Source organism: Neovison vison, chromosome 9 (assembly GCF_020171115.1).
Source record: "Neovison vison isolate M4711 chromosome 9, ASM_NN_V1, whole genome shotgun sequence".
Lineage (NCBI taxonomy): Eukaryota > Metazoa > Chordata > Mammalia > Carnivora > Mustelidae > Neogale > Neogale vison.
The window spans coordinates 11,311,909-11,320,562 of NC_058099.1; positions in this window are offsets into that span (position 1 = coordinate 11,311,909).

Genomic DNA, 8,654 nt, shown 5'->3' on the forward strand with positions numbered 1-8,654 from the left:
TCAGATACCACAAGTAGTGTTAACATCAAGTATGTGATTTTCCGGAATGGTGACAACTCTGGGGAAGGTTCTGAACAAGATAAAGAGCACTGTTCCTTCCATTTACATGGAAACCGTATATCTGGCAATTTCAGTGTATGTCAAAATTCAGAGCATTCATACAAAAATGCTCTGTACTTATGAGCAAGACTTGGGCTCTTGCTCAGACACAAACAGGTATTTTTTTCCTCTACTTAGATACCTGGTAGAACATTCCAAAGTCAAGGGGCATAAGGGACATTCTTGGTGGTCGGTCTGTTCTGCACATCGCAGGGTATCCAGAATCCCGGTCCCCACCACTCAGTGCCAGCCGTGGCCCCTTGTCATCATGAAAACAGCAATCCCTAAGATTCCCCCCAAAAGCATTCAGGAGGCCCCTGGCTTCTATACCAACTGCCAGAATTTTTCAAATCCCAATTGTGTCTTCTTCGCTTCCAGGCCAAGTTCAAATTCCTGAGCCTGATGCCCAAATCCCTCATAATTCAGCTCCCTGCTTACCTTCCCACAGATGCAGGTGCATATCATGGGGTTTCACCCTCTCCCCTCCCCCCCTATATCTAGCTGCTCTGTGTTCCCCCCAACTCCCAGCTAAACACACATACACACAACAGGGGTTGGGGGGGTGTTTTTCTGGCAAGTCTTCACTCCCAGGGTCTGCTCCCTGGAAAGCTCATTGCTCCTCCCTCCACCTGGTTGAATCCTGTGCTGATCCTTTAAGACCCGGTCTGGCATCCCCTCCTCAGAGCAGCCTCAATCCCTTTCCCAAGGCTTGACTGGGGTCTCTCCTGTTCTTCCCCAGCCCTGTGGGCTTCCCTGAATGACCTCAGCACTGACCATCCCTGTTCCTGTTGCCAGTGTCCATCTTAGGATGTCTGTACTATCCTAAGGCAGAACACATAGCAGGTGAGAGCCATTCAGCCCTTGGCTTTCAAAAGCTCACATCTAGTGGAAAGACAGACACATGGACAACTCCAGGAGACACTTGCTTAGAGCCTGGTGGGAGCCCCAAGGACAGAGAGGCCAGCCGCCAGAGGGCAGTTTCCAAGAGGAGGTGGAACCTTGGGTGTGGATAGTTTTCCAGGTAAAGAAGGGGAGACAAAAGGCTTAGCTGGCTGAAGACTCAGTGTGGTCCAAGGTCACTTGTTCCGCTTTCCCATCAGGGACTGCAGGCAGGTGAGCATGGCCTGCGGTCAGGACGAGGAGGGGCTGCAGTCAGAGGTGAGGCTGGTGCACCAGCAGAGAAGAGCTCATGCAGAAGGTGCCAAGGAGATCGGGCTTTGTCCCGGGGACACTGGGGAGCCATGGGAGGGATTGAAGCACGGAATGATACATTCGGTTTGCGTGTTGCGGAGTGCCCTCTGGGAGGAGCGTGGAAGATGCGCTGTAGGAAGGCAGGAGTAGAAATAATCCAGGGAAAGGTCACAAAGCCTAATTAGGACAGAGATGAGGGTCGACAGAGGGTGGGCATTTGTGGGGCTGACACAACAGAGGTTGATGTTTTCTGGGGCCGAGAAAGAGGGAGAAGGCCAGTGTGTGTCTCAGGTGAAGCATCCCAGCTTGGTGAATGCCCCAGTGATGAGGATGGAGACAGGAGTAGTCGGGGTGGCTTGGGGAGGGTGGTCCCCACAAACCCCATCCTCCCTCGCCCACAGGACGGGCTGCAGGCCCTTCTGGAGCCACTAGAGGGAGCTCCAGGATAGGCCAGGCTCCCCTCTCCCACCCCTTATGGGCCTCCTCCCCCTCCCTGGGGGAATAGGACCCACCATGCTGCTCAGATGTGGGCTTTGGGGGTCCTGCCGGGACTGGCCCAAGTGCAGCTGCTCACAGAATTGGGCCACCTCGTTCTCCAGCCACTGGGTTTGCTGGGGGCAGGGGGCATTTCTTGAGCTGAGAGCAGGTAGGGGCAGAGGTTGGGGACCGCCAGCAAGCAGCACAGACAGCCAGTCCTGCCTTACCTGGCGCCTCACCCTCTACTCCCACCAGGAGAGGGGGAGCAACAGGCTCAAGGTCACATCACTGTCAGAGGCAACACCAGAGCCAGCCAGAACCGCTTTCCGCAGCTGGGGATGGAAATGAACCAGAGCTCCCAAGTCAGAGCAGCTCTTGAATCAGAACAGGGCAAGCAGCCTGGGCGAGCTCTCCTGGCCCTTCCTACAAAAACCTGGGATGGAGGTGAATTTCCTTGAGCCTCCTACCCGCGTGACAGCTCTCCAGACCTGGAGGCAGGGAGACTGGTAGGTTCAAAGGATGGGGCGGAGGGCGGGTTGGCTGCAGTGCTGACCGCTGCTGGGGGGCTGGGGGCGCCATTAGGGAGTCTGGGGGCCACCTGGGGGCAGGAGGCTTCAGCAGGCCTCCTCCGTATGAGGCAGTGTGTGGAGAGTCCACGCCAGGACAGCCTGGTATTTGCAGAGCGTGCCTCCAGCTGCAGAAAGGGGAGAGGCAGGATTACAATTTTTGGAAAAGGGACTGGCCTCTCTACTTAAGTCCAAATGGCACAGTCTTTTAAATTTTCATGAAAACAACAAACGAATAACGAATGGAGACCCAGAAAGAAGAAATCCATTTCCTTTTAAATCTGATGGAAAGAGCGCATCCAACCCCCAGAGAATGCCCGCGGGATCGGATGGTAATCAGCTACGACAAGAGGTGCGATCCCAGCGGAAGTAAGAGCAAGCTGCCTGCTCAGTTGAACCTAGAAGCCCGAAGCTGAATCCCTTTCAACAGCGCTGCTCTGGTTGCCTGAGGTTTAGGTGGGGGGCAGGGACTAAGCCAAGGTCATACGGCGAGGCTGGAACTGGAGCAAAGACTCCCGACTCTCAAGCGTGGGTCTCCTCTCTGTGTACACGCCTACTTGTCTGCACACACTGCACACACACTCACACACACACATACACATCCCACCCCACACAGGAAATGCTTTCCAAACTCCGATATGCAACAAGATCCCACAGACTCACAGATTTGCTCACACAGACCCATGCGTACTTGCCTGGCTAGAAGTGCAGGGACATCCACTCGGTACCCCCCAGGGCACCCAGATACACAGAGAAGAATATTTGCATTCACACACGCAGGTGTTCTTACCCGCAAGTGTCTGATCACGCCAAGTCGAGATACTCACATATATCCAGATACGGACACAGGGCGCACACGTGCAGATATCTACAGATACCAACGAGAGCCAATCCCATCTCTCAGTATACATCTACACACACACCACTCACACAACAGCGCAGACTCCTGAATGTTCACAGGCACACTCACACGACCAGCATACTGCACAGCCCCGTGAGGCCCACCGGCCAACACTCTGGGCTAAACGGCCGTGTCCTCTGGCTCCCCATCCCCCCTCCCCACCCCCCACCCCCGACGCGGTGGCACTGAGGTCAGCGAGGAGTGTCCTGGAGACCCTGACTCTGTGGGGGCCTGGGGATCTGAGATGGGCGCATGGAGGAGCCCAAGGACGCTAGGTTCCTGTGCAAAGAGCCCAGGCTGATTCATGCAAGTGCCTAGGCAGCTGGGGGGCTGGAGCTGTCCCCAGACCCACCCTCGCTCAGCCCCACACTCTCCCCTCCCAACAGGCTTGTGTGTGCTGGTGGGCTCCAGTGTATGTCTTCTTGGGGGGCCGACAGGGGCAAAATCAAGATGGGTGAGTTCCGCTACTATGTGGCTTTAGGATTCCTTCTTTCATTCATTCCTCTGATACTTATTTACATTTGCAAATATAATTCATTTGTGAATCAGGCAAAACAAAGACAAACAACGGGCAAGGAGCTGAGCTGCACCTGGGCTGTGGGACTGAGCAGTTCACATTCTCCTCTGAGCCTCGGTTTCCTTCATCTGAGAAATAGGGACCCCTGGAGTTCCCAGACCCCCTGTTGGGTTTGTTGTTAGAATCAAATTTGATGATGGATGCGGCAGTGCCTTCAGAGGGAAAGGGAAATTTTTTAAAAAATTATTTTATTTGTTTATTTGGTAGACAGAGATCACAAGTAGGCAGAGAGGCAGGCAGAGAAAGAAGGGAAGCAGGCTCCCTGCCGAGCAGAGAGCCGGATGCGGGGCTGATCCCAGGACCCTGGGATCATGACCTGAGCCAAAGGCAGAGACTTTAACCCACTGAGCCACCCGGGCACACAGGAAAGGGAAATTTTGAGTAAAATAAGAGTCAGACCTTTCTTCGTCACCATCTGTGTGGGCCAGATCCATGGTATGGGAATGTGGACAGGTGCATGGGCCATGGAGTCAGAAGCCGGGCTGGGTTCTAATCACTGCTTTGTCGAGACTGGCTGTGTGAGCTTGAACAAGTTACTTAACCTCTCTGAGCTTCTACTTTCTCATCTGTAATTATGAGTAGAAGCGTCACTGTATGCACGTGCTGTGGGATAGCACACCGAGAAGCTAAGGGCCCGCTTCAGAGCAGGTGTGCAAGCCAGGCGGTCCCCATTATTGTCTCTAAGCTTCCAGGCATTCATTCACCAAACACTTGCTGAGCAGCTACTAGGAACTGCCATGATTCTAAGGGCTCTCCAAATTCTGACTCATTTAATCCTTCTAACAACTCTGCTGTGGTCCCTGTCTTACACTCGAGGGAACTGAGGCACGGAGCGGTCCCATCACTTGTTTGAGGTCACGCAGCAGCTAGAAGCCAGAGTTGGAATTGGAAGCCAGGCCTGTCGGCCTCCCTAAACCCATCTAGAAGACGTGCACTTCCCCTCTTAGGGTTCAAAGTCCTCCCCTCTCCCCAGGAGCAGACCCTGTTAAATAAATCATCCAGTAACGGTTTCTAATTCCCAGACTTGGTTGCAAATGAATTATTCACATTGTAGGGCCTGCGAACGGCTGGCTGGGCCTCATTACCCGAGAAGGGCTGCCCGCCCGCAAGATGCCACTCCCTCCCCTGGGCATGGGTCCTGGTGGGCCAGCCAGAGGCTGCCGGAGTTGGCGGGTGCCGGGGCTGCTCCGGGAACTGGGAGGAGGCGCTTTCCTCCTCCCATTCCCAGCCTTTGCTTTCTAATAAGCTCACAGCCTGCCATTGTCAAGAGAACATGAGCCCTGGACTCAGCCAGGCCTGGGTTCCAATCCTGGCTCTGCTCTGAGCAGCTGTGTGACCTCAGGTAGGTCGCCTACCCTCTCTGAGTCTCTGGGGAGGCTGACTGGCCCAGCCTAGTTCACACTTTCTCTTCTTCCTCCATTTGTGGGCTGAGGCTTGTGCTGCCCAGCTAGGCCCTGTGCTGGAAGCTGGGGACAAAGATCCTGTCCTGGGGGGGGACACTCAGTCTCAGGGTATTTTATCTTCTACTTCCAGCATCTGGCTGAAACCCATGCTTGAGCCAGAGCCCACGGGCTGGTTGTAGGGGATACTGGGTGTTCCAGAGCCCCCCTTCGGGGCCAGGTACCCACCCCAGCGCTGGGAGTATTGACCGCTGGTGGCTTCTAGGCTATGCCCACTGCCATGGGGCAGCAGGACCCAGTGCCCGACCAGTGCGGAGGGGCAGATGCCCAGCACCCTTTCCTCACCTGGCACAACCCCGAAGGGTCTCACAGCCCCAGGGACCCCTGCAGAGGCCTTAGCCGCAGCCTCATTGCAGCTCAGGCTCTCCCCCTGCCCACTCCTGCCTTCCTGGCTCCTTCCAGGTGTACCATCCGAGGGCATGCCCCACCCAGCCTGTGTGTGGTCCTCCAGCTCGGCACGTTTCTAGGAAGCCCATTTAACATACTTGTCACAGACAAGGCCCAGTCTCAGCAGTAAAGGAGACCTGTGCAGGTCCCTCGTACTTAATACTGCTTACAGACTGAGCCTACCCCCAGTCCGAGCTGCCCCAGTCCGAGCCCTGCTCCTCCTCCCAGGCTGAGCCCAGTTATCGTATGGGAGGCAGACCTAGAGGCTAACCAGTGGGAGGTAGAAGGGGGTTGGAGTCTGGCTTAGCCGGAGAACAGGACTGAAGCCAACCTCACTGGAGAAGATGAACTGACAACCCAGAGCAGCCAGGAGGTCAAGGTCACAGGCTCACTTCACAGGGAGGTCTTCTTCGAAAGCAGCTGAACAGGAGCTTCTTTATGGAAAAACTAAGTTTGAACCAAGACTGATAAGATTAGTCATAATAGTTGCCATTTCTCGAGCATGGAGGACGTCCGGGCACCGTGCCGGGGGATCGGCTTCATGCCCTTCCTGTCTCCTCAGAACAACCTCATGGGGTTCTCTTCTCACCCATTTTACAGATGAGGAAGCCGAGGCTCCCAGGGCTGAAATGACTTGTGCCTCAGCCGTGGCAGAACCAGCATTCGAACCCTGGGCCATTCTGTGCTTCTGCGGGATCTAGACTCAAGCACGCTCCAGCGTCCTGAAGAAAGGCACCTAAAAAGAGCTTCCAGGCCCCGGGGATCACCCGAATTAGCTGTTTGCCAAGGGCCTGTGACAGCCCAGGGCAGCAGGGGAGTCAGGAGAAGAGCGGTGAGTCCGTGAGTGCGTCCCTGTGACCCAGTCCGAGTTCCAGGCGGGCCACTCTTCCTGTCCGGGCCCTCCAGTTCCTATATTGGATCCCAACCCCCATCCGTGTGCCACAAAAGAGGAAATTGGGGCTCAGAGAGCGCATACGGCTCGTTCAGGCTTGCAGAGCGGAGACTCAAGAATTCCTGACGCTTGGTCTCCTGTCCTCGGCTCAGCGTATGGAAGAACGTAGGCCACTGCTCACCGATCGAAGATTCGGCCCCAGCCCCCAGTGTGATGGGTATTTGGAGGTGGGCCTTTGGGAGGCGGTTAGATCCTAAGAGCTGAGGCCTCATGAATGGAACTAATGCCGTTTGGGAAGGAGACCCCAGAGAGATCCACGGCCCCCTCTGCCCTGTGAAGGTATAGCAAAAAGACCAGTGTCTGTGAAGCAGGAAGGGGCTCTCACCAGACACTGAATCAGCTAGTACATCGATCTCGGACTTACCCGCCTCCAGAACTGTGAGAAATAAATTTCTGTTGTTTATACCCAGTCTGTGGCATTTTGTTACAGCAGCCCGAATGGAAGCGAAGGCAGCCACTTTGCCATCTGTTCCGCACAGTTGATCTTCCTCCCCTCCGTCCGTGCAAACCTCCGTCCATGCAAACCTCCGTCCCTGCAAACCTCCATCCCTGCACAGGTCCATGCCTGCCTCCTTCCACGTGTTCGTCTCCCTGTGTGTCCACGCATGTCTCCATCCACAGCTGTGTGGTAAGCATCTCTGCGCACCGGGTCTGGGCTGGGTGTTAGGGACAGAGCAGGCACAGCCTACCCTTGCCGGAGAGCCACATGTTAAACAAACAGCCCACAAAGCCCAAGTGCATAACATTGTGCAAAGTGCTGGGAAGAGGCAGCTCAGGAGGCCTTGAGTGGGTGTAACAAGGACCGTCTCTCTCGGGAATCTTCTCTGGGCCCCAGGGAGCTGGTGGGCAAGACACCCGCTGAGACAGCCCCATGGGCTTGGCCTCGGGGGACAAAAGCTATGAGAAAACCATGAACAATGCCGTAGTGGAGCCAACTGGCTTGGCGAGGCCACAGCCAGCCCACCTGGCCCTTCCAGCCGATGGGCTGCCTTGGCTGCAGCCGGAGGTAAGTCAGGAGGTAAGTGGGGTGGGAGGGGGGCTTTTGTAACTCTCCCTCCAGATTTGCCTTGTGAGCCATCCCAGCTGGAGCCTACAGCATCCAAGAACTGTATCAGAGCTTTAGGAAACACAAGAGAAGTTATTTCAGGAGAAGGGAACAGCATGAGCATACGTGTGGAGGTGGGGATAGTAGACAGACACGGGAAGGTAGAGCGAGGAGAGAAAGGGGAGGAGAAACTGAGTCCCGGTCGCCAGGGACTTCACCAGCACTCTGGGGGCTCAGCTCCCACTATACACCAGGGGCAAGAATTGCTTTTGAAGGCTAACTGGGCCCCCAAAGAGGGCTACGTGGGATCCCCATTTCATTCTCATTTCATTGTCATTTCATTTCAATTTCATTTCATTCAGTAAGAGCCTTACTGCTGGGACCCATTTTACAGACAGAATAACCAAAGTCAGGAGGGGAGGAATGTGTCACCGGAGAGGACAGAGTTAGCGGGTTAAAGGGTCAGAATGAGTTCTTAACACTCCCCCACTGTGCTCAGCAAACAAGGGGAGGAAATCTGGATGCTTCAGGGGCAGTGCCCAGGCTGCTCTGCCAGGGTCTCGTCTGTCCCGCCCACCAAACTGAGAGTTTATCTCCGTCACCGCACGACACTAGGTACAGAGTTGAAAAGAAAGTAGAAAATTCCATGAATAAAGAACCATCCGAAGAGCAGACACTCATAAACCGTGGGCTCTGCCACCACCACACGGTGGCCATACTGTTATGCCCATTTCACAGGTGGGGAAACTGAGACCCAGCTAGTAAGTGGGAAGGCCTTGATCCACTGGACAGCAAGTATATAACTCAATCAGCAAACTCACTGATAAGCATGAGTAATGACCAATAAATGGATGAGAGCAAAGGAGAGTAAATAAAGGGTGTGGGTTGAAGGAGGGACAGAGGGAGCCAAGGTGAGATGTGGATCTCAGCAGAGTGCGGGAGAGGGGAAAGTCATTACACTTGTCTCACCTCCAACTCCCAGGAAAAGGGCTTTTCCTC